Below are 26,329 nucleotides of genomic sequence, written 5' to 3'. Positions count from 1 at the left end.
GTTACAGCTTAGACCAATGTAACTATGGATATATCACCCTGGCTGATGCTTTACCTTTTCTGGATGAATACAAAGCATTCTCTGACTGGATAAGGTGGAGATTGTGAAATCACTGCCCTACCTCTTCCAAACAGAGAACACTTTGCATTCAGAAAATGCATAGCATACTGTGAATGGCACCTGTGCTGAGCAACCAAGGATCTGTGTTCACAGTGTATCAGGCCAGCAAATGCAAATCATTGGAGTAGTGGTGTCTACTTCAGTGATTTCCAACTTTCAGGGGTATCCAGGAGCATTGGCCAGATATGGTATATGCATAGTTACGTTGGTCCAAACTGGACCAATGTATATAAAATATTCATACCTGGAATTCTTCTTTAACCTATTGCAGACCTCCCACCGTACATTTACTGCGGCAGGTCGTTATGTGATCTGACACTTCCGGGTCTGGGGCACGTGCGTGTGCCACCAGCGACCCCCTTCCGCTGTGAATATACAGCTGCGGGTAATGTGGACTCGATGTCCGCCAGCGCCCGCTGATTACAGAGGACACAGGCAGAACAGTGATCTGCCTATGTAAACAAGGCAGAGCGCTGTTCTGTCAGTGGGGAAGGCATTGCTCCTGTGTTTCTGCAAAGCAGGAACACAGATCTTTACCTTCCCCTAGTCAAAGTACCTCCCCAACAGTGAGTAAGCATAACGTAGGCATACATTTAACCCTTTGATCGCCCCTGATGTTAACCCCTTCCCAGCCGGTGTCATTAGTACAGTGTACCAAAGAAGAAAAAATGGGAATCCAACTAATACAATAAGGTAGTACTCACCCTATAAATGTGGGGGGTGTTGTCTAAAGATAACTGCTATGGAATATGAAAAATAGAAAAAAAAGGCAATACACACCAAAACGAGTGAACTACATATTTATTGAGCAATGGGCTCAAGATCAACAACATAAATGCCCTAACTATCCTCATATAATCCTAACAACCACCTGAGTTAACCCATCCCAGACTGGAACCATGGACCACCCTTACAAAAACGGAAGGATACAGTCCCAAAGCAGAGCTGAGCCCACCCTCCCCTAAACAAACCCCCCCCCCCCCCCCCCACACCAAGGGAACCTGAACCACCCCACCAGAAAACAGAGGTAACACTCATTGCATCGAGTGTGGTGCTCCACCTTAGACCCCTTTCACACTGGGGTACTTCGCAGGCGCTATAACGCTAAAACTAGTGCCTGCAAAGCGCCCTGAAAGAGCCGCTGCTGTCTCTCCAGTGTGAAAGCCCACAAGGGCTTTCACACTGGAGCGGTGCGCTGGCAGGACGGTAAAAAAAGTCCTGCTAGCAACATCTTTGGAGCGGTGTATACACCGCTCCTGCCCATTGAAATCAATGGGGCAGCGTGGCTATATCGCCGGCATAACGCTGCTGCAGCAGTGCTTTGCGGTGGTTCCAACCCTTTCTTGCCCGCTAGCGCGGGGGGGTTAAAAGCGCCCCGCTGGCGGCCGAATAGCGCCGTGAAATTGACAGTAAAGCACTGCTAAAAATAGCGGAGCTTTACCGCCGACGCACCCACCGCCCCAGTGTGAAAGGGGCCTCAAAGCCACAATGGGCGAATGAGGCACCAGCAGAACTGTCAGCAGGGATGTGATGGATTTTCTTTCACTGCAAATGTTTTATAGCAGAAAGTAAAAAATATTGTTTTTTTTTCCTCTCAAAATTGTTGGTCTTTTTTTTGTTTATAGCGCAAAAAATAAAAAACGCAGTGGTGCTCAAATACCACCAAAAGAAAGCTCTATTTGTGGGGGGGGGGAACGACACAAATTAAATTTTGGTACAGCGTTGCATGTTGTTAATTAACACCTTGATTAATTAACTGCGCAATTGCCAGTTAACCCCTTGACCTCTGGAAGATTTACCCCCCTTTCTGACAAGGCTATTTTTTATGACACGGCACTGCATTACTTTAACACGGCACCCAAAAAATTGTATGTCCTTTTTTTCACACAAATAGAGCTTTCTTTTTGTGGTATTTGATCACTTCTGCGTTTTTTATTTTTTTGCACTATAAACAAAAAAAGAGCGACAATTTTGAAAAAAAAAATAAATTTTTTTTAACTTTCTGCTATAAAACATATCCAATAAAAAAAAAGTAAAAAAACAAATCTCTTCACAAATTTAGGTGAATATGTATTCTGCTACATATTTTTAGTAAAAAAAAAATCCCAATAAGCGTATATTGATTGGTTTGCACCAGGGTGGATTTGATTTAAATGAAGTCGATTTAAATCACAATTTAAATCATTAGGAAAAAGGCTTGATTTAAATCAACTTGATTTAATAATCTCTGTCCCACAGTGGCTCCTCCTCTGACCCTCTGTAGACTCCCCGACAGTCCCATTCACTTTAATGGGACGGCTGGTGATGCGGCAGTGATACAACAAGGTGAGGGACGTGGCGGCAGCAGGTGAGTGGATGCCCGCTAACAAGCACTGCCATGATGGATCTGAAATGACAGGTGCTCTTTAAATGTAAGGACTTATTCTTGCTGGTAGTTAGAATCTTTAATATTTGCAAACAAAATGAAGGTTTCCTATTTAGAATAATAAGCTGTCAGGTTAGTAAAACAGCGATATCAGAATTGATTCAATCATACAGTTTGTAGTGTACATAGATTTACAAAACAATGGGATAAAGGAATATTCCTGAACTTTGTTTTATCTCATGGTTACTGTGAAATTGTGTGAATGCATCAATGCAGTGCATGTTATCACAGCTTGCAGAGCTTGGATTCATTGAATGAGCACCAAAAATGTAAATATTGCAGAATATACAGCCTCCTGCTACATAACTAAGCTCCATTTCATGCTGAATAAGCTAAATTATTTATGTATCTTAAATAGAAAACTATCTTTAGATAGATTTTTACTCTAAAAGCATTTTATTAAAATAAATTTGCTAAAAATAAAAGAAATCAGATTTAAATTAAAAAAAATCAGATTTTTTTTTTTTAAATCATTTATTTTTATTCACTCTGGTTTGCACAAAGGTTATAGCGTCTACAAACTATGGGATATTTTTATTTATTTATTTTTATAAAAAATGTAACTAGTAATGCGATCAGTGACTTATAGTGGGACTGCGATATTGTGGCGGACAAATCGGACACTGACACTTCTTTGGGGACCAGTAACACTAATACAGTGATCAGTGCTAAAAATATGCACTTTCACTGTACTGACATTGGCTGGGAAGGGGTTAAACATCAGGGGCGATCAAAGGGTTAAATGTGTGCCTAGCTGGTGTTTTTTTTTACTGCGGGGAGTTGCTTGTACTAGGGGAAGACATGGATCTATGTTCCTGCTTTGCAGAGACATTGGATCCATGTCTTCCATCCTAACCGAACAGCGACCCGCCTTGTTTACATAGGCAGACTGCCATTCTGCCTGTGTATTGAAATGAGCGGCGGGTGCCGGCTGACATTGAGTCCACAGGACACGCCCCTTGGCTCCCGCTGTGATTTACCCCCTTAATGACCAGGCCATTTTTTGCAATATGGCACTGTGTCGCTTTAACTGACAATTGCACGGTCGTGGGGCGATGTGCCCAAATAAAAAGGTCGCACACTTTTTTGGGACCAGTGACATTATTAGAGTGATCAGAGCTAAGAATAGCCACTGATTACTGCATAAATGTCACTGGCAGGGAAGAGGTTAATGCTAGGGGGTGATCAAGGGGTTAAATGTGTTCCCTAGGAGGTGTTTCTAACTGTGAGGGGAGGGGACTGACTGGAAGTACAGAGAAATCGCTGTTCCTGATCACTAGGGACAGATAATCACTCTGTACTCCCCTGACAGAACAGGGATCTGTTTGTTTACATTGACAGTTTCCCGTTCTGGCTCTCTGTGGAGCGATCGCGGGTGGACAGCAGACATCGTGGCCGCCGGCCACAAGCATCAGCTCCCTCGCCGTGCGGCGCGCGCCTGCTATGGCTATTAAAGGGACCAATGTACAGCTACGGTGATTTGCGGGTTCGAGCCGACCTGCCGCAGTATAATGACAGCAGCTGGTCGGCAAGCGGTTAAAGTAATGCAGTGCTGTATCGCAAAAAATGGCCTGGTCATGAAGGGGGATCAAGTGGATAAAATTTTGCAAGTAATTTTTCCTCTTCACTGATGTGTGCTGATAGAGCAGCAATGATGGGCACTGATAATCAGGACACTGACCTGTGCTCTGATTGGTCAGTGTAAACAGAGTGATGACAGCCTTGCTGATTATCGGCTCTCCTTTCCTCACACAGACACAGCGCACAAGGAAATTCCAATAACTGGCAAGTCTGTTTACATGTGATCAGGAGTGATTGGACACAGCTGATCACATAGTAAAGGGCCGCTGTGATTGGCCCTTTACCACGATCAGTGAGCAGCTATGCTCACAGAGCGCCCCTGATGGTGGTGGGAGGAAGTGCATTGACGCTCCCCCAGAACTAGAGGGCTGTGCTGTAGCCGGTGTTCAGTTATAGCTCAGTCTTGAAATGGTTAAAATGTAAAAATGTAAAGGAACACCCAGCACATAAAATCCCCCCAGAAATATATTGAGCCCCCCCCCCACATACACACACGTATGAACATCGGGGGCCCCACACACAGACTGCACAACATTTAGAGATGGGAATGAGGGACATCTACTAACAAATGTATGTAGGTATAGAACACACCCCCTGCCACACACCCTTAAAGGAGAATTAACCAAGAAAAAGGTTAATTATATCCACAAGGACTTTTTTTTACCGCTACTATTCCTTTATATTGGCTTTTAAAATGTACAAATGCAGCAAATTAGAAATTGAATGAAAAGGTTTGGCACTGGAAAACACTTTTTGAAAGATAAAAAGTGCATTTTATATACAACTATATAGATCACACCAAAATGAGGGACAAATGAGGGACATTGCTTGAAATCAGGGACAGTTGGGAGCTATGTCTACACATGACACCATGAAATGTCTGGTGTCATCCTCTACTGATCACCATTATTGTACAGGGGGAGGGGGTATCGGGATTATTTGCCCCCCCCCCCCCCTCTTTCCCTGAGATCTCCGGGCTCCAAGGTACACTGATGACCGGTGTAGGGGTGTCAGGGCACGAAGTCTCTCCATGGACAAGCCGTCATAAGTCCGCACTGTCCGCTCTCCCTCCTCCGGAGCAGCACGGGTTAATAACACAACTGCTTAGCAGCACTACACGTGGTCTACGGTAGATGGGCGGGGCATGGGAGCTTTTGGGCGGGAGAACAGCTGGATGGGCGTGACTTCGGCCGGCTATTAGTAGAAGCTGGCGTATGTCTCCTCTATACAGGCAAGTTGGAAGGCGGAGCTTTCGGCGAGAGGGCGTGGCTCTGAGGTGACTGGTGTTCTCGCGAGCGTGTCTCAGCTGCACTCCGCCTCCTCGGTCGGCGCCTCGGGGTGAGTGAGCCGCTGCCAGTGAGGGGAGACGGGCGGACTGAGCGGGGAGGAGGAGGGCGGGGAGCTGGCTGGCCTCAGCCCTGCAGCGGTGTCCTTCCGAGCCAGGGCCGCCGGTGTAGCCGCTCAGGGCGGCCGCTACTGTCCGCATAGAGATACGGGGAGGCCCCGGTGAGTAGCCGATATGCGGGGGGATGGAGAGGTGTATGGGGTCCGCTATGTGTGTACCGGGTGATCACCGCCTTCTATGGAGAGCAGAGGGCTCTGTGTATGGGGGAGGGGGGCATGGTGACCATCTGGGGACCATACATGATGATCGGACTGCTGACCTCCTGGGAGGACCATCCATGGACATGGTGACCTCAGACTGGAGGTGTAGTGTACACAGGGAACCTGATGAGGGGGCTACACATGGCCTGACTGTGGGGTGGGGGGCAATTATGGAGCTTGGTGACCCCTTTGAGGGACTGTAGATGGATATATTGGCTCTTTGGGGGAAGATGGAGTCCAGTGATCTCCTCTGGAAGGTGTCATGTATGACCAGACTGGTACTATGGGGAGGGGGCACAGGGATGGAGCCTGGTGACCTAAGGGCCCCATTAATGTTTTGGTTGCCTCTCAGGGTTGGGGTGCAGAGAATTCCCGGTGACCTCAATGGTGGTACATAACTTTCCTGGCGCTCAGGTTTGGGGGTGCAGATAAATCCCAGAGACCTCCATGGTGGTACATGACTTTCCCGGCTCTCAGGTTTGGGGGTGTGGAGAATTCCTGGGGACCTCCATGTTGGTACATGACTTTCCTGGGTCTTGGGTTTGGGGGGGTGTGGAGAATTCCTGGGGACCTCCATGGTGGTACATGACTTTCCTGGGCTCTCGGATTTGGGGGGTGTGGAGAATTCCTGGGGACCTCCATGGTGGTACATGACTTTACTGGCTCTCGGATTTGGGGGGTGCAGAGAATTCTTGTACCCCCATGGTGGTACATGACTTTCCTGGGCTCTCGGATTTGGGGGGTGTGGAGAATTCCTGGGGACCTCCATGGTGGTACATGACTTTACTGGCTCTTAAGTTTTGGGGTGCAGAGCCTGACTTCAGGAGGGGCCATTCATGAACATACGGCTCCTATGGTTGGGGGGATAGAGATCCTTGTGCTCTTCTGATAGGTTTTCTGTCATCTGACTGATTCTCTGGTGGAAGGAGACCTGGATTCCGGTGAGGTTTTATATCTCATTGGTTCTGAGTGATGGAGGAGCAGGATCACATTCTGGCACTGCTGTGTCCGTTGTGTCAGATGGGTGCCGAGCTACTGCCGTACTTCTGAGGTCAGGAGTGCTGCGACTCGGCAGGTGTCGTCGTCCTTGCCTGAGGATGAGGTTGGATCTTGCTGATGCTCTTCTGACATATGATAGCTTGTTACCTCCTGAACAGGAATAGGGTGCCTCCCAGCTGGCCAGTGTCCTCCCAGCCTGAGGGATATGGGATGATCACCCTTTCCTACCATTAGGGGTAGGGCATCAGTCTGTGGTAATGCCAGAGCCAGGTTAAAGTTGGGTTGTGGTTCACAATGGCATTGGGTTTCCCAGAAGACATTCTACACTATTGACTTCATTTATTTGGGTGGTGGCTCGTTCACACCTGGAGCATTAGTAGGGCTGCCACCTCATCCCTTTAAACCTGTACACATATGAATTACACGGGTTATAAGGCACCAAGTGAGTTTACCACTTTAGTCAGTCACAATCTGTGTAATTGATGTTTGGTTTTAAAGGGGTGAGGTAGCGGCATTAGGCTGCATTGATCAGGGCACATGGAGATCAATGGTTTCTATGTACCCTGTCCACCCCATACAGGTGTTGCTAATAAATGCAGCATGTCTCCACTGTTGCACATTGCAGCAAAGTTCTTAGGGGTCTGCCATTTCAAAAATATTAAAATTAAAAAAAGTGCATTGCAATGCGTTGTAACAACAAATCACGCCAGTGGGCATGTTCTGCACCGCATAATGCTCAGCCGCTGAGCCTTGAGGGGTGATATGCAAGTCACTGCATCCAAACTGCATGTCTTGGGGGGGGGGGGGGGGGAGACAAGTCTTCCAAAAAAGTGAGTGAGCCGTGAGTGAAGGGTATTCCTGGGTGTAGTTTGTTATAAAAACCAATGACTAGTGCCTGACCCTGATGTCTGCAATACATAAGAGCAGGAGCTGCCTTATCCTGCTGGGGTTTTGCTCACATAAAGCAGTGTAGAAACCTTGGACTCATTATAAAGAACTGGCCTGGTGGCAGAGTTTAGTGATGTCAGGAAGTCTGCAGAGCCTCGAGGTGGAGTATGGAAACCTTCAGATATATAGGTGTCAGATGGTTGTCCTGGTTCTTTTGTTTGGGGACCATGGGGATTGTGATTTTCTAGGTTCTTCTGGCAGTGGAAGGGGATGGGTGACATCCTGGCTGATTGTACTGCAGTGACAGTCTTTCCAGGAAGCCTATGATAGGTTTGTCTTGTGTATAAACACTTTTTTATTTATTTTTTTTTTTCCTAGAACAAGGTACTTAGTGCAGCATGTGATAATTTAAGGGAAATCTGAAAGGGAACCATCAGTATTTCTGGCTAAAATCCCTTGTGTTTTGTGCATACAATAAAGTCCAGCTCCCAGAATGCAATTCTAAACTTTAAAATTCACATTTTACGTACATAAAATGCTGACCAGCAACACAGATTTCTGTAATGTTTACCATCCTGTGTACAGGTACATTGAAAGCAATGTGCTGCATTTAGAGCAGTAAAAGACCAGTCTTAAAGGTGAGGTCCGCTTTTCCTTTTTTTTTTTTTTTTTTTAAGCAGCTACAAATGCAGCTGTTGACCCTTAAAATAAGGGCACTTACCTGTCCAGGGCGCCCGTGATGTCAGCACCCAAAGCCGATCTATCACTCGGCTGTTGGGTGCTGCCGCTGCCATCTTTGGTAAGGGGATCGAAGCCTTGTGGCTTCACTTCCTGGTTCCCTTCTGTGCATGCGTGACTTGCGCTATTTCACTGGTCACTGTTGTCTTCTGGGGCGTGTCTCCCAGAAGCTGGGGGGGGGGGGGGCGCGCAGCAAAGGCATCGGAAGTGGCATAGATACCTGCGGTTGGCTCGGATATCTATCTCCGGAAGTGGAAGCAAAATACCTGTATCGGACATTGGGGATGAATGGGAAAAGTGGGTGGAACTCTGCTTTAAAAAATGCTAATGGGGTGCGGTTTTTTAAGCCCCTGTGTACAAAGGGGCCTTAAAGTGGTTCTAAAGGCAGGTTTTTACCTTTAAAAATTTAATGTGAAAAAAAAAACCTTGTGCAGAAGCCCCCCCTCCAATACCTAAAAATCCATCACAATTCAGCGACTTGCACCAGAGCATTGTCTCTCTGGGGACTCTCCCTCCTCATTGGCTCCTACTGCTGTCTCAGCCAATGAGGTGAGAGGGGGCAGGGCCAAGCCACATCTGTGTGTGAATGGACTTGGGAGCGAGCCTGCTTGGGTTCCTCTGTAGCAAGCTGCTTGCTCTGAGGGCAGGAGCACCTGTGGGGGAACCAAGAAGAGGAGGATCGGGCTGCTCTGTGCAAAACAATTTTACAGAGCAGTAAGTATGACATGTTTGTTTAAAAAAAAAAAAAAAAAAAAGCCTTTTAATATCACTTCTAATCTTCAGGGTGGGTTCATTGTGAAAACATCAGACTTGTGAAGTCTGGCTGCAATGGAGTAACTACACAAAATTATTTATTTATTTTTAATGCTGTGTTTTAGCCCCAAATAAAGTTTTAATTTGTTTGCAAGAGATCAACATGTATACTGTTAAAGCTGGCCATACATTATACAATTTTCTTATTCACTTTCCTTCGGCTATGTAGTGCAAGGTCTGCCTGATTGCATACAAATTGAAAGTGTTTATTATGACCCCATATTATATGATTTTGATAAATCTAAAGGAACATTGTACAGGTGGTCCCCAGGTTACAAACATCTGACCTACAAACGACTCCTACTTACAAACGGAAGGAGATAACAGGAAGTGAGAGGAAATCTACTCCTAGGAAGGGAAATGAACTCCTGTAAGTTTCATCATGGGAAAAGGCACCTCCACTGATTTATCACCAATCCTTGTTTCCACAACAACCCAAAATTTTCAAAATCCAATTGTCATTGGGACAAAGTGAGGTGAAAGGTTTTGAACAGGGGCACAGACACCAAAACAAACATTACAGGAGTGTTAACCCTTCCCTATCCAAAAAGCTTAAATCATTTTTTGGCTGGAGCTACACTTCAAAAATGTACCTGTTCTGATTACAAACCACTTTAACTCAAGAACAAACCTGCAGACCCCATCTTGTCTGTAACCCGGGGACCAACTGTATACGGAAATTGTATAATATATGGCCAGCCACTGTTCAAATCTCAGCTGGTTCAGCAGGAACGATTGCTCACTTTGGTACAACAGTGATAATCACTGTTGCAGGAGCGGCTTCCTCCATCCCCTCCACCAGAAGACAATTGCTGATTCCCCTGTCAACAGTCTTTGGGGGGGGGGGGGGGGGGGGATTTGGGAACTGCGCAATTTTTTTTTTTTTTTTTCCTGCAACCTGTGGTTGCAGGAAAGAAATTTTGCACGGTGTATGGCCGACTTTAGTGGGTAGGAAACTGTTAACCTGCTTTGCTTCACATGTTTTACACCTTTTTTAAATGTTTGTACACTTGATTCTATTTGATTTTCTTGTCTGCTTCTCAAGAGCAGTTTAGTACAGCTTTTATTCCAGGAAGTGTTATGAGGACAATGCTGCGGGTAAATAGAACCTAAAGTAGTCGTGCAACTTTGATGTAACTGCTTGTGTAGAAGTACACAATGCAGAGTGTCCTATTTTGATCTGACTGGTTATAGGTTATCTGCTTAGTCCAGCAAGATGCATTTTTGAGATGTGGGAAAAAGGCTAAAACACTAATTTCTATTGCTATGTGGCTCATTTTTAAAAAAATGGTCACTGACCACTGCCATTTAGGAACAATGGTGGGAACGTCTGCAACAGCAGCACAACAGTAAAAAGCTGGTGTGTTCTAGTCTTTACTGTAATATAAAAAAAAGTTGCTGTTGGTGGTTTTGTTCACTTCCTGATTTGTGAAGTCTTGGGTCACTGGGACGGGAAGTGAAGAAAAATCTCTAATGGAGCATTAGAAATGTGCAAACCCTATAGGGGTTCTAATCTGATTTTTGTATCAAGGTTTGTGAAGTGTTTTATGCAAAAGATCTTTCACATATGTCTATATAAAAATGGAACTAAACCTTCAACTTTTTTTTTTTTTTTTTTTACTATACATAACTCTGGAATACCTTAGCAGCAGGCAATCCTTTCCTAGAATGTCTGGAAATGCTCACATTAGGCCAGTCTGCAGCTGCAGGCTTTCTCTTTATGGCTTTACAGAATTTTTGGGTTTAGAGGGGTATCTAGAGCCTTATTGTCCCATACATGTCCCCTCTTTCCCATTGTGCATGTGTGTCCAGTTAATCAAAAAATATGCTCAGGCTGGCACTATCAAGCATGCCCTAATGTGAGTAGTGGTGCACTGAAATGAATGTTCTGGACCAATAAATTCAGGATACACTTGGCTGAAAATTGAAATGGGACAGTTAGATTTTTTTTTTAATTTTTTTTATTGTATTTGACTTTTTAGTTTAACCACTTCAATACCAGGCACTTGGACACCTTCCCGCCCAGGCCAATTTTCAGCTTTCAGCGCTGTAGCAATTTGAATGACAATTGCGCTGTCATACTACACTGTACCCAAACAAGTTTTTTATAATTTTGTTCCCACAAATAGAGCTTTCTTTTGGTGGTATTTGATCACCCCTGCGGTTTTTATTTTTTGCGCAACAAATAAAAGACTGAAAATTTTGAAAAAAAGTTTTTATTTGTTTCTGTTAACATTTTTTTGTAAATAAGTACATTTTCTACTTCAATGACGGGCACTGATAGGTGGGCACTGATAGGTGGGCACATGTGGATGGCCAAGGGGTACATACCTGGCCATCCACATGTTGCCCCTTCCCTGGTGGTCCTAGTGGCGATCCCTGGTGGTCCAGTGTGGTCATCTGAGGGGGGGCTGCGCTGATAAACAATCCGCCGGAGGCTCTTTACCAAGATCGGTGTAGCGGTGTGTCAGACTGACACACCGATCGGCGCGCGGCAGCCTGTTATCCTGCTGGACGTCATATGATGCCCAGTCAGGATAACTGAACCACCGCCCGGCCGTCATCTGCTATGGGCCGGGCGGGAAGTGGTTAATATCATGAATGTAAATAATTCATTTTTGGGTGATGGACTGCTTTCACAGTGAGCAATTTTTTAAAGCGGGACTTCAGTCATTTATTTTAACTTTCCATCTATTAAATCTTCTGCTCTTGTTTTAATTTTGGATAGTAAAACATTTTTTTTTCTGCCAGTAAATACCTTATACAGCCCACTTCCTGTTTCTTGTCTGGTAAAAAGCCTATGCTTATGACATCATGCACAGCTTCCTCTCCTGAGTTTGCCGGGAAGGGGGGGGGGGGGGGGGGGTTGAGTTATAAGAGGGCCAATGAGAGCTGTAGGTGTCTGTAAATCCAGGAAGTGAACAGTCAGCAGCTTCAGCTGCCCACAGTTAAAATGGTTGCAGCCAGACTCAGTGGAGGGAGATTTCTGCAGCATATTTGGCAAGTACAGAATCGCAGTATATATAAAATATGCAAAGTGCTTTTTTGTAAAAATGAAAGAAAAATCTGTCTCTTTAAATTCTATGCATTGGCACTGGTCCATTGCAGTGCTAAAAATCCTGCTTACTGCATATTTAGGCAATTAAAAAAAAAAAAATGCACTAAAATGCGTCTCGTTTGAAATGCTTTGAAAATGCTGTCAGTCAGGTGCCCAGAGTTGAAATGCCAGCACCATGGAGAGAAACCTGTGGGAAGGGGCATCTGAGGCGATCACATCGCTGGATCATGGGACAGGTGAGTGAGTTTAAGTGGCAGCTACAGTTTTTGTAGCTGACTTTCATTTTTGGTTTGTTAAAAAAAAAAAAACAAAAAAAAACTGAAACTAAGCTTTAAGGATGGAAGAAAGGCAGTTTTTGAAAAGAGCCAGCAGCAGCCCATGTAAGTGCTGAGGATAGCAATTTTATTTCTTGTTTTGAATACTGGGGTTTAAGATCACTTTAATGCAAGTCATGTTAGATATGCATGTAATGTGTTAACATTTTATTATGCTAACCCTTCCTTGATTGCATCAGCTCAAATTCCAGGCATTGTATTTGGGTAGATGAGATTTCTCCTCTGTATGCAAACTAAATATAAAAAAAAAACAAAAAAAAAAAAAACTTTTGCTTTGGGAGGAGTTTATCAACATAGATCACATTTGGTGCATTCTGAAAGAATTGGATGGTAGTAGTGATGGATGGGGAATATCCAACCCACATGAGTTTTTTTTTTTTTTTTTTTTTTTTCTTCCTCCCGAGAATGGATGATCAGAGGTGTTAGGAGGGGTTGCCATGTGCATAGACATAAGAATGTTAGTTCATTTGTAGCCAGCCAGACTGGGACAAGATCATATGTCCTAGGCCAGTGATGGCGAACCTTGGCACTACATTTCCCATGATGCTCAACTACGCTGCAGAGTGCATGAGCATCATAGGAAATGTAGTTCCAAAACATCTGGGGTGCCAAGGTTTGCCATCACAGTCCTAGGCACTTTGTCTAAAAGCAGCTTTCCTGCTAAGGAATAAACATTACCAAATCACGCCATGCTGAAACTATTCAGAATTAAAGTTTTTGCTAAGAATATACAATTTCTGTCCATAGCATCCAACCTAGGCAGCCTCAGTCACATGGCTCTGGTGACCAGTCATTGCAGAAGGGGTCCAAACCACCAGTTTTATCTATGCCTTACATGTATGGTGACCATTGCCATATTCATAGCCATTGTCTACTAGGTACATGATCATGCAGAGTTTGAAATAAATTGGAGTTCTTGTCACTCTTCAGCACAGACATTCTGGCCAAAAGCCTAGAACAATCAACTGTTGTGTCAAAAGGTGGCCTTACAGTATACAATTTGATTGTACAATTGGTATGCAGTCTTTAGATTTTCCAAACCTATGTAATAGGACATCCCTAATCTATCCAATCTGGTAGGCCCTTACATTACGAGTAGATTGTAAAGTCCGATTGGTGTGTGTGGTGAGAATGTTTTGCTCTACAACTTTTTTGGGTGTATGTACAGTATAAAGTGTGCATGAAGATACATTCCTCTACATGGAGGGGAGTTTCCAGGCAGAAAAAAGCTTTTTGTTTTGGATAGAATGGGGGGGGGGGGGGGGGGGGGTTGGGACCCCTATCAGTATGTTTTTTTTTTTTTAATGGCTGTCAGATTCCTTTCACTTTCTGTTCCGGGGATAACATTTTAATCCCCAGGAAGTGAGGAAAGGATCTGCAACGAGGAAGCTCACAGCAATAAAATGCTGGAAGGAGTTGGCAGCATTGTATCCATTTAATAAAACTTGTTTCTATGATAAGTTTCACAATGGAGAGCCTGGCATGTGCAACGGCAATGATAAATAGCTGCCAGCAACTGCATGCTGTGTACCTCTAGACAAAATGTGTCTAGATTTGGATAGGGCTGGGGAGAGTTGCACCTATTTAAAGTCTTTACTGCTTCCCTTGACCTTGAGTCATCGATTCTGTCCTTTGAGACAGCAGGACAAGAAATGAAGAGCAGTTGTCTTCAGGACAGGAAGACACTCAGGAGTGATAACCTGACAAAGGCCTTCCCTATTTTACACAAAATTACTGTGTTCAGCTTAAGAGATTTCTCATAACTTCTGCCCCCACAGGCCTCATGGGTAGGTATAGACCTTAGAGGCTCTTTGCTATTCACACTGTCCAAAACCAGAGTTTTGGCTTGAGTTTAGCTTAAAATGATTCTAGTGTGCGACAGTGGGTTTTATATTTTTTTTTTCTGGTGGTATGAATGCAGGCAATTCAGCAAAACGGTGGAAAATCACAAGACGTGGGCCTTGTGTACATTTACCATGAAATCCTAAGATTGGATTATCACATAATGTCCCAAATACTTGGTTCAGAATTAGAGTGGAAAAACCTGCCTTTATTTGTATGTAGAAGATGCATTAAAAATGGAGCCTAAATGATGGCCCTTAACATTAAATGGTAACTCCACTTTTGTGGGGGAAATATTAAAAAAAATTGCGACTCAAGTCATTGTAATTGAATGTTCAAAATTTACCTTTTTTCAATTTGCAGCTCTGGAAAATGCAATATGGCTACCTGGAGGTGTTCTGTACACAATGTATACAGAACACCCCCCCTCCCCGAAACATAATTTCCCACTTGTGTGATCGGCTCACTGATTTTTCCCAAGTCTACACTAAGATACAAACCAGATTTCTGGCATCCCCTGCAACAATGTCATTTTTGGTGAGATACTCCAAATAGGAAATTGCAGCTAAAGCAATGCAGACCCAGCAATTTTTCTAATTGTAGCCCTGCAGGTGCACAGCTGGTTGATTATAAAACCACTCCCATATAGATTCACTTTCCACGTGGACACAGATGAACCCAATGATTTCTTCAGAATAACACAAGGTGGGAATCTGCAACAAGGTTTGTTAAAATCCCTGCAATGTACATTGATTACCCAGAGGGGAATTTTTTTTTTTTTTTTTTCTCAACAAAAGTGGTGTTACTATTTAAAGTAGGCTTCCAGGTATGGCTTGTTTTGCATTGTTCCAGTGGTCTAGCTTGAATAAATGTAGGTGTACATGTGCCATACTTGTGGGAACTCTGTAGAAAGGAACAATTGCTCACCACTACCGCAGTGACTGCAGATCTCTTGAGTCCCATGCTTAGCAGATGCATACTCAACACATAGTCATTCGATTGGCGCAGCTGCCATTCAGAACAGACATTTTTCTCTCCAGGAGTTCAAAGTGTTTTCTAATTGGAAGAGGTAGAGATTGTGATGTTGTCCCCACCTCTCCTCTCTGACCAATCAGAGCGCCATGTACATGAAGCATTCTGTGAATGGTGCCTGTGCCAATCGGTCAATGAAGCGGCATTGACTACTGTAGTGGTGAACACCTTCCACATCCCACAGGTATGACCTATGCCAAGATGAGCAATGTATACAAAAACATCTGACATTATTTTGGCTAGTGCCTGAACATGCTTCTTGACAATCAAGCACATAGCACTCTGTAATGGTAAGCCCATAAGTTTGTATTGTAAAGAATGATTTGTAGCATTGCAAATGCTCATTGTATGTGTTCAGGAACTTTGCCTGCTCCTATGTACACATATAGGGGGTTATTTACTAAAGGAAAATCCACTTTGCACTGCAAGTGCACGGAAAGTGCGCTTGGATGTAAAGTCGCTGTAGATCCGAGGGGGACATGCAAGGAAAATAAAAAAAACTGCATTGTAGCTTGCACATGATTGGCTGATAAGATCAGCAGAGATTCCCCTCATTTCAGATCTACCCCTTTAGAGATTTAGAGCGACTGCACTTTCAGGGCAAAGTGGATTTGCCTTTCGTAAATACCCTCCTTAGTTTATTTACTGTGGTGAGAAGTCTTGAGGTGGCTGAAAAGTGTTTACAAAATCTGAGCTACTTTGCAGAGAATATAAACACTTCTGCCTGTGCTGCCAAATGCCACTTCATTGAAGGATTGCCCCCTGAAGTCTGCTGGAGAAACACATTTCTGGAAGTCGACTGTGCTGGGGGTGGGGGGGGTTGATTAACACTCCCAAAAGCATGCTCCAGCAGTCTTTGGAACGATTCTTCAACAGATTGAGGTTCAGTAATTTGGGCAGCAGGAGAGATAAATATATTTTGGACTTTTTGCACTGTCCTGCTGTAGGCTAAAATCAGGATGGACTCAACACTATTAAGCTCCACTAGGGGGTGGAATGCGTTGGTGGAACACAACGCACTCATCCATTTTATTATGGACTTTGCTTTGTGCACTGGTGGGCAGTCATGATGTAACAGGAAGGGGCCATCCCCAAACTGTTCTCACAAAGTTGGGAGCATGAAATTGTCCAAAATGTCTTGGTATGCTGATGCCTTTAAAGGGGTTGTAAATCCCTGTGTTTTTTCACCTTAATGCGTCCTATGCATAAGACCCCTTTCACACTGAGGTGCATTTACGGCAAAAAAAGTGCCTGAAAAGCTCACAAACTATTTCAGTTGAAATCAATGACTGCTTTCACACTGGGGCAGTGCGCTGGCAGAGTGGTGAAAAAAACACCCCTCTCCATTGAAATGGAAAGTTCTTCAAAAGCGCTCAGTGTTTCACTGGCAGTTTAGAAGCGCCACAGTGTGATAGGGGCCTTAAAGTGGTGTTCCGGCCGAAATTATACTTTTTAAATAAAAATACCCCTATAATACACAAGCTTAATGTATTCTAGTGAAGTTATTCTGTAAACTAAGGTCTGTTTTGTTAGTTTATAGCAGTAGTTTGTTATTTTATAAACTTACAGCAGGCCGTGGCCATCTTAAGTGTGGGCATCTGAAGCCAGACTGTATTTCTTCCTGGATCTCTTCCTTGCAGATCTCGCACATGCTCAGTGCAGCACAAGCAGTGTAATGGGTTTCAGGTCAGGTTTCCATAGCAACGGCAGTGGCAGGGGAAGTTGCCGCCCCTTCCCAGAAGGCATTGCAAACAGGAAATGATGCGATGGGCCACGGCCAGGGAGGAGGAAGTGAAAAATGAATACAGCAGATATACAGTAAGTGCTGAGAAAAAAAAATATCCAATTTGTTTACAGTGCACAGTTTAGTGAGGGATGCTGAAGAGTTGTAAAAGTGGGTGGAACTCCACTTTAAGGTGAGAACTTCTGACACTGACCAGCCCCCTCCCCCGGTTTTACTCACCTGAGGCCATTCGTTCCCTCGGCGGAGACGCGCTCTACCTCTCTGCCTGTTGTCTCAGCTCTTGATTGGATAGATTGGTGGCAGCAAAGTCATTGGCTCCCGCTGCTGTCAATCAAATCCAATGATGTGGGCACTGGGGGGGCGGGGCCTAGTTCTGCATTCTGTGAATGTACACAAGCAGGACTTGGGAGCCTGCCCACACAGGTGTCCACCTTAGATGAGCCTTCTCCAATGTGGGCACTCGATGTGGGGAGGAGCTACCAGTGTCGCTGGGGGACCCCAGAAGTTGAGGATCGGGGCCACTCTGTGCAAATTGAACTGCACAGTGGAGGTATGACATGTTTGTGTTAAAAAAAAAAAGAGGGTTTACAGCCCCTTTAAGAGTTCCCTTCACTGGAACTGAGGGGCCAAACCCAACCCCTGAAAAACAGTGCCACGCTCTAATAACCCCTCTGCCAAATGATTTGGACCAGTGCACAAAGCAAGGTCCATAAAGACATGGATGAGTGAGTTTGGGGTGGAGGAATTTGACTGGCCTGCACAGAGTCCTAACCTCAACCTGACCAAACGCCATTGGGATGAATTTGGGACTGCAAGCCAGGCCTTCTCATCCAACATCAGTGCCTGACCTCACCACACTTCTGGGAAGGCTGTCCACAAGGTTTAGAAGTGTGTCTATGGGAATGTTTGACTATTCTTCCAGAAGAGTTGAAGCTGTTATAGCTGCAAAGGGTGGGCCAACTCAATATTGAACCTTACAGACTAAGACGTCATTCAAGTGCGTGTAAAGGCAGGCGTCCCAATACTTTTGACAATGTAGTGTATGGCTGGCTTTAGCCTTGGTTTTTTGCAGCAGGGTCACTTTAATGTATAAACAGAATTTTTAAACTGACAGCCTTAGTCTGTAAAATATATTTTAGTGTTTTACACTCCTTAACAATCTTGAGTGTTGGTGATAACGATAGCTTTATTTGCTGTAAGGGTCAAGAGTCAGTTACACATAATGTAGATGATGGCAGCTTTTCTTTTTCAAGATACTGTTTGTATAATGTACAATCGTCAGATCATTTTACAAATGTTTATATACTCCACTGTTTACTTTTTTGGTTTATGTGGTTAAATGGTGGTTAGTCTTTGGCTTTAAAACCTGTTGATGCGGCTGAATGTGAACACTAGGGCTGCGACTAGCGATTATTTTCATAATCGATTAGTTGGCCGATTATTTTGATCGTTTAATAACCTTAAAGTGTGGTGTATAATTTAGTTAATATGTAAAGTTTAAAAAAAGCAATTTATTCTTAAATGGCTCTATGCAGTGGTAAATATAAATAACCAACTATATGGTTAGGGAGCAAAATATCGAATCCACTCTGAGAATAAGACGAGCTATACTCTATACTATTGGAGTGTGAATCTGGTAAATAGCCTCAGATCACATTGTTTGTTTTTTTTTTTTTTTTTTTTTAAAAGTCTTCCTTCAAAAGTCATTTTAAGAACGTTCGATTTTCTAATCGTTAGTGGGGTCAAATCAACATTCATTTTCAACCACAGTGATGGGAAAATTTGGAAATAGAAAACTTACTGGTCAAAGGAATTTTCAGACAGGTGTATGCGGTTTTCATTCAGAAATTGATCCGTGTGGCCAGCATAAGGCTCGGTACACACCTATGCAGTTTGCTTTTGATCTGTTTCTGCAGGTTTTTTTTTTTTTTTTTTGCAATTTGTTGTTGGGCAGATTAAAAAACGCATTACATACTTTTCTGCAGCTTCTCCATTGAACCAAGAGCACAGTTTTACGTTAAAAAAAAAGTCCCTGAGCTTTTCCAAATACGCAGCGGCTGAAAAAAGCATAGATGTGAACGTGTCCCATAGGAAACCGTGTAAATGAACTGTAGTGCGTTTCTGCAAAAAGCACCAAAAAACATAGGTGTGAACCAGGTCTAATGCCTCGTTTCCACTGAGCAGATCGGTACGCTATTTTGAGTGTTTCCATTATGAAAGTGGCCCATACAACCGAACCGCACCATTCTGGGTCCTGCTTCAGATGTGGGGCCATAGAAATTGGTACGGTTTGGTTAGGGCGGAGCTACGATACATTCCACTGATTGGTGGGCGTGTGACGCCATGCTAGGCATTTTTTCTAAACCCACGTATGGCCCCTGGCGGTCCGACTTGCAGTGGAAACACTCACCTGAATAGGCCAGACCATTCTAGGCCTTCCAAACTGTACCGACCCCAACCGATCCGCTCAGTGGAAACGAGGCATAAGATGTTTAGTAACATAATGGGGTTAAAAAAACTAAAATGAGCCCTTTTTATAGTACAAAAAAGCAGATAATCACTACTGTAAGGAGTTTTTTTTTTTTTTTTTTTTTTTTTTTTCTTCTGAGAACTCTGAAAATATTTACAGTAGAGATTTAGTAGTAGCTGCAGGCATTCAGATATCCCCACTCAAAGTCCAGGACGTCATGACTTGGGCGGGAAGTGGTTAGACTATTTTTTAATCCTCCTTGCCTAGCTGGATGCGGCATCAGTCCAATGCTCCATATGTCCCTCGCTGGCTCTAACACTGAGAACCAAGCGTTCAAACACTGCCTATCGCTCGGTTCTCACAGCTAAGTGAGAAGAGCTGGTCACTGTCGGTCACCGGCTCCATGCTCTGGTGTTCTAGTATTGATTTAGCACACTGGTGTTTATCAGTGAACACACACTGAGACCAACGGTTGGTCTCTAAGGGGGGGTTTGTTTATATAAGATGTTCTCACACCTGAAAAGGAACTTTAAAAATGCAGCACAACTTCCCCTTATGTTAAAGAGGAAGTAAACTTCCATCATTAAATTTTACCTATACGCAAGCCTTATCAGCTTACCTATAGGTAGTGTGTGTATATCTATATGGCACCGTGAATAATGTAAGTCATCCAGCCTATTCCGGGTTAGAGACACACATGTGCATGCTCCCTGCTGATCTGCATTAACACTGGCTACAGCTGAAATTTGTCAGCAGGTCCCAGCCAATGATTTATGGCTGAGCCCTGCTGATCGGCTATAGCCAATCACAGCAGAGTCTGTGTTTACAAACACAAGGTTCTTTACACAGGTCAGCAATCTTTGTTAGGCTTTTTTTTTTTTTTTTTTTTTTTTTTTTAAAGCTGGTTCCTAGATTCAAAGCAAATTGGTCAAGCCCTGAGTATACCTCTAGGTAAAGGGGGCCATACTGCACCTGTGTGCATTGCATGCAGTTGCAGCATGGTGATGCTGTATTTAGGGTGTTAAAACAGATGCAGAGGAGGCAACAAAATATTGCTGCTTTACTGCCTGTTGGGTGCCTCTGAAAAGTGATCAGAGCATGGATTGCTTTTTAGAAGAGCAGCAGTCCTTTTTGCTCATTTGAACATAACCTAAAGCTGTTCTGATCCTACCTGATTGGAGTCAGGCTTAAAATGTAAATGTGTGTATGTATAAACACTTGTTTACAGACGTGGTTAATGCATATAAACAGTCTTTTTACAAATTTCAGTACTGCACCTCAGGGGGAAGGCAGAGGGCACTGTAAACCTCGGGAAGATTCCTCCCTGTTCACTGCTTTCCTGTGCTGATGGGCAGTGCCATGGAGGATCGGGAGCTCTGATCTACATGCCTTTCTCTTTTGGGATGCTGCGGCACCCCACTTGAGACTGGCCTAGTACAATGTGGATGCTTTCACTTACTGTCAGTTGATAGAGAATTTTACTATAGCCATGTTCCTCTTATTGAAATGACTCAGCTTGGCTTGAGTGATTAAAGGTCTTCTGATGTGATCGTGGTTTGTAATCATCCTTATTCAAATATTCAACTTGTGCAATCCAAAATGTACATTTTGTCTTAGACATGTTGTAATGCAAGAAAACTAAGCAGTAGATTTCTGCTTATTTTTCTTGCTTCATCCTATTGAATGGACTTCAGCCCTGGCAGAGTCTTGTACTGTGCTGTGAGGTGTTGGTTTCCTATGATTTTCATAACTGGCAAATACACTGAATGGTGTCATGTGAAAATAGGCAATATAATGGATGCATCGATTCCTGGTCTCCTGTCCTCAGCTGTAAAGTGCAGTAGAGCTTTGCAATAAAGGCACGTTCTGTGGTGGGGTGTTTTTTTTTGGTTTTTTTTTTTTTTTTTCCCTCCCTAGATGTACAGAAAATATTGGTTGATCATCCAGAAATGTATTTGGCTCTTTACTTTCTTTGGTCTGAAATGGCAGCACTTTGTTAGCCCTGCCCAGTTGAAGCCCCCTCAGCATTAAAAATGACCCTGCACTGCAAGGGTTAAGTGCTCTAGGGGTGGAGGAATAGGCTATAATGCTTGGCCTATTCACTACGAGCCCTTTCACACTGGGGCGGTTTGCAGGCGCTATTGCGCTAATAGTGCCTGCAAACCGACCCGAAAGTGCCGCTGCATGTATTCCTGTGTGAAAGCCCCGAGGGCTTTCACACTGGAGCGATGCGCTGGCAGGACAGTAAAAATTCCTGCCAGCAGCATCTTTGGAGCGGTGTGTATACCGCTCCTGCCCATTGAAATCAATGGGACAGCGCGGCTATACCGCCTCTGCAGAGGCGCTTTGCGGTGGTATTTAACCTTTTCTCGGCTGCTAGCGGGGGGTAAAACCGCCCCGCTAGCGGCCACATACCGACGGTAAAATGCTGCTAATAATAGCGGCGTTTTACCGCCGACGCCGCCCCAGTGTGAAAAGGCTCTTACCGGGCAGGCTTCCACCAGTGTGACTGGTCCCTCGAAGCCTCTACTCTGGTGCTCCAGCCAGCGATCACATGGACGTCATCATGCAAGATGAGAAATCTGCATTGTATTTGAGGGCCTGCTCACAATCCCAGATAAGTAATAAGGCAATTATTAAACCCCATTTCTCACATGTGTCAAACCTAAGGCCTGCAGGCCGAATTCAGCCCCAAAGGCCATTTCATGTGGCCCTCGCACCCCTCCCCCCACATGTCTGCCTCACCCTGTCAGCAGCAGGAAAGAGGGCAGAATCTACGCTTCTCTGTGTAGTTGCGCTGAATCTCATCTGCCGAACCCCATCTCAGAAGTTGGCGGCAGAGAGGACAGAACTCCTCCTACAGATCCTGCACCTTTGTCTCTGCCTCCTTTAGTCTCAGCATTCAGCAGACTCCAGCCCTCTGGTCCTCCTCCAGACCCTGTATTTTCTGCTTCCCAGCAGCAGCACAAAGGGGTTCACTGATGTAATTGAAGGTGGCGGCCTCTTGACTTCTGATGTAAAGGGCAACTGGGGTGCTCTGAACATCTAGTCCTACAGATGCATCCAGCCCTTTGAGGGAACCCATAATGCTAATGTGGCCCAAAATGAAATTTTTTGCTACCCATGCTCTTCCCTTTAGTGTAGCATTCCAGCTTAACCCACACTACCCTTAAAACTGCCCCCCTCCATCAACACCTGTAGAAGGATGTATAGCTTTACTATTCATCTTTGTCTGGTCATGTGATCTCCCTTGTGTCAGCCAGCCATGGCTGCAGGAGAGCACACACAGAGCATGGCTAGAAAAGCTTGGAGCGGTGACCCATAGACTTTAATGTCCCATCCATTCTTGGCACTCCCTCTCCCTTGAAGCTGTGCTGAATGCCACACAGGAGCTGGTTCATGTGACCAGACTGCATTGGCCTCAACATATGTGAAGCTGATCCCCAGGCAGATATAGAATTCATTATTGGTGCTTTTATGTTCATTTAAACAATGAATGATTGGTCAGGCTGTGGTCATCTAGTGGAAGAAAATACTCAGGATATCGGGGTTGCAGTCAAAGCTGGTTGTTAAAGCTTTTAGCTCCTGTTCACACTGCTTGGCCCTATTTCTGGCTATGAAACTGTTCAAATTGGTGCGACTCTGACTTGCACTGACTTTGAAAAGGTTCCTGCACGATTTTAGGCAATTTCATGTGTGACTTGCATTGACATCTGAATGAAGTTGCTTAGATGTTGGCAAGCCACACATGAAATCGCACAGACTGGCAGGTTTGAAATTGCGCCGAAGTAGTGCAATTTTAAAGCTGCATTCTGTGTGAACAGGGGCAAAATGGGCTGTCTGTTATCTTGTTTGGCTGAATCGTTACCTCAATCACCGTAATAGGGGAAGGCATTGACTAGTATCCATATCAAGATGGCATGTTTGAGACCTCCTTGGGGGGAATGCAGAGTGCGTATGAGAGCCCTGGATTTCTGGCAGGACTAACCGTTTTTTCCCTTATCCAACAGATTTAACAAATCTTTCAAATGTATATTTTTGAGAAAAAGTTTGCTGCTGGATTCACTTTAGTATAGGTTCGCACTGATGTGGGAAACGCACAGGAGTTGCTGCATCTCCTGCATTGCACCGCATAGCAATCACACTGTGTTCATGTGATCTGCTGCAGGTTTCGATTAAAAATGAACATCCTAAAAGCAGGTTGCAGAACGCAGCATTTGCCTGAATCAACATGAATACCCATGTGATCATATTCCAGTGCAGCCAAAAAAGTGAACCGGGACTTAAAGTAGAACTATGGGCAACTCTCCCATTGAACCCCCCCCCCCCCCATTTTGGATGGATGGAGCAAGGGAGGGTTATAACCCCTATCAGGCTTTTTATTTTCTGTCCCATTGGGGAGGTTTCCCTTCACTTCCTGTTCCATAGCCTTACAGGAAGTAAGGGAATCTCTTGGGGACCCCCAAGTCACCAGGACTATTGTCCCCATGGCAAGATTTCCCCCTCCCTTTTCTGGGGACAACCCAATATTTGGGATTTTCTTTGCGTTTCACTGATAAACGGGGCAAAGAGGGGGAATTTCCCTAATAGGGGCACAAACAGCACTAACAACCTGACAGGTGTTTTAATCTCTCTGCACTCTATCCAAAACGGAAAGTTTTGCCTTTAGTGCTACTTTAAAGCTGAAGTCAGGCATAAGGCTTTTTCATTAAAATATTCCACTACAGCCGCAAAGGGTTTAAATCCACTTTGTGTGTGCCAAAATCATTTGCAAACCCAGAGGTTACCTTGTAAGGGTAGCATTGATATCACTGTGCTGTACATAACCTGTGCAGGTAGAAGAGCTGTGGGAGGTCCCCAGCAGGCTCCACCCACTACAGGCAGCCTGTCAAACTAGAGGGGGGGCGGAGACACGACCAGTCACCCTGCACAAAATTCTGAAGTGACTGGTCTTGCAGGAAATTCCTGCGGAGGCAAAGTTAAACTTTAGACTACTGCACAAATCTGGGAGAAATGTACTAAGCACAGAGCTTTGATAAACAATACATGTGCATCTTGTATTTAGATTGTTTGCTTATCCTTAAGTTCAGCTTTTAGGGCCATACAGGATTTGTTTTCTTAAAAGTACCTGAGGGCCTTGTTAGGCTAAAGCAATCAAAGAAATGGAGGGTCAACACTATTGGCCATTTGGGTTGTGATAAGTGCTGTTTCCTTTGTCCATTCAGAATGATGAAGTTGGTGTTGCAGTAGAGGGTAGACCCTGGCTTTGCTGTCTAGTAGGGGTTCCTGTGTCATACCTATTTTATATTATATATGATTATTACACTAACTTCGCACAGCACTTTACAATGTTGAGGCAAACAGTACAGTTAAAGCTCATAGAAAATAAAAAGCAGTGCGTTGCAATAAATGGCACAGCCGGCAATGCAGAGTGGTGAATCTTTCCTGCCACTCTGTTTTGTAGTGTGAATTGGTCCTGTAGCTAAGTAGAGTAGCACTTTTACCTGAGGGTGCAATGGGTTCAGTTCCTTACCAGGAAGTTTTATCTGCATAAAATGTCTTTTTCAAGTGATTGTAATTTTTTTTTTTTTTTAATTACTTCAGCCCAGACCATTTGGCTGGCCAAAGACCAGAGCACTTTTTGCAATTTGGCACTGCGTCGCTTTAACTGACAATTGCACAGTCGTGCAACGTGGCTCCCAAACAAAACTGACGTTTTTGTGTTTTTTTTTTTTTTCCCTACAAATGGAGCTTTCTTTTGGTGGTATTTGGTCACCTGTGCTTTTTTTTTTTTTTTTTTTTTTTTTTGCGACCATTATGGCGGACACATCGGACAATTTTGACACATTTTTGGGACCATTCACATTTATACAGCGATCAGTGCAATTAAATGCACTGATTACTGTGTAAATGTGACTGGCAGTGAAGGGGTTATCACTAGGTGGCGCTGTAGGGGTTAAGTGTGTCATAGGGAGTGATTCTAACTGGGGGGAGGGGCTACGTGTGACACATCACTGATCACCGCTTCCGATTATAGGGAGCTGTGATCAGTGTCACTAGGCTGGCTATTCCTCTCTGAGATTGCGGGTATCTGTGCGGACATCGAGTTTGTGGCGCGCGCACAATTGCACAGCGGCAAATTCAAAGGGGCATGTACGCCCATTTGTGCAGCTGTGCCATTCTGTCAACTTATATCTACATGCAGCCGTCGGGAACCGGTTAATAACGAACATGTTATACTTGCTCTGTTGCAGTGGATTTGCACAGAGCAGCCCAAATCCTCCTCTTCTCAGGTCCCTCATCGCTGTTCCTGGCCCCTCCCTCCTGTTCAGTGTCCATTCAGACATGGAGCCCCCCTCTCCCCTGATTGGCTCCCTCTGCTGTCAGTCACCTAGCCAATGGAGCCACTGCTGTGTCTCAGCCAATCAGGAAGGAAAATCTTGGATAGTTGAGACTCATGGACATTGCTGGACAGGAGGACCTCAGGCTAGGGGTGCTGGGGAGGCTGCTACACACAGGTTTTTTTATCTTCATGCATAGAATGCATGAAATCTTAAAGAAAAACAAAAAAAACTGCTGCCTTTACAACCACTTTAACGTTGGCTTTCCTCTGCTTTTGTTTCCATATGATTACTGCTTTGTTTCTGGCCAAACTTGCCCTGGTGTGTTATTACCAAGG

General features: G+C 44.4%; 1 protein-coding gene across 4 annotated transcripts in view; it reads left to right on the top strand.

The window, feature by feature from the left end:
- The first annotated feature begins 5,336 nt into the window (after positions 1-5,336).
- Positions 5,337-26,329, top strand: part of SPSB1 (splA/ryanodine receptor domain and SOCS box containing 1) — a 34,487-nt gene continuing 13,494 nt past the window's right edge. For 2 of the 4 annotated variants that reach the window (XM_073603013.1, XM_073603012.1), the window contains exon 1: positions 5,471-5,632. The gene's annotated coding sequence lies outside the window, so the exon portion shown is untranslated. The other 2 variants (XM_073603014.1, XM_073603015.1) reach the window with 2 other exon arrangements.

Source organism: Aquarana catesbeiana, linkage group LG10 (genome assembly GCF_042186555.1).
Source record: "Aquarana catesbeiana isolate 2022-GZ linkage group LG10, ASM4218655v1, whole genome shotgun sequence".
NCBI classification, from domain to species: domain Eukaryota; kingdom Metazoa; phylum Chordata; class Amphibia; order Anura; family Ranidae; genus Aquarana; species Aquarana catesbeiana.
The sequence above is the reverse complement of the archived record's forward strand: the minus strand, read 5'-3'. Positions and strand labels throughout refer to the sequence as shown.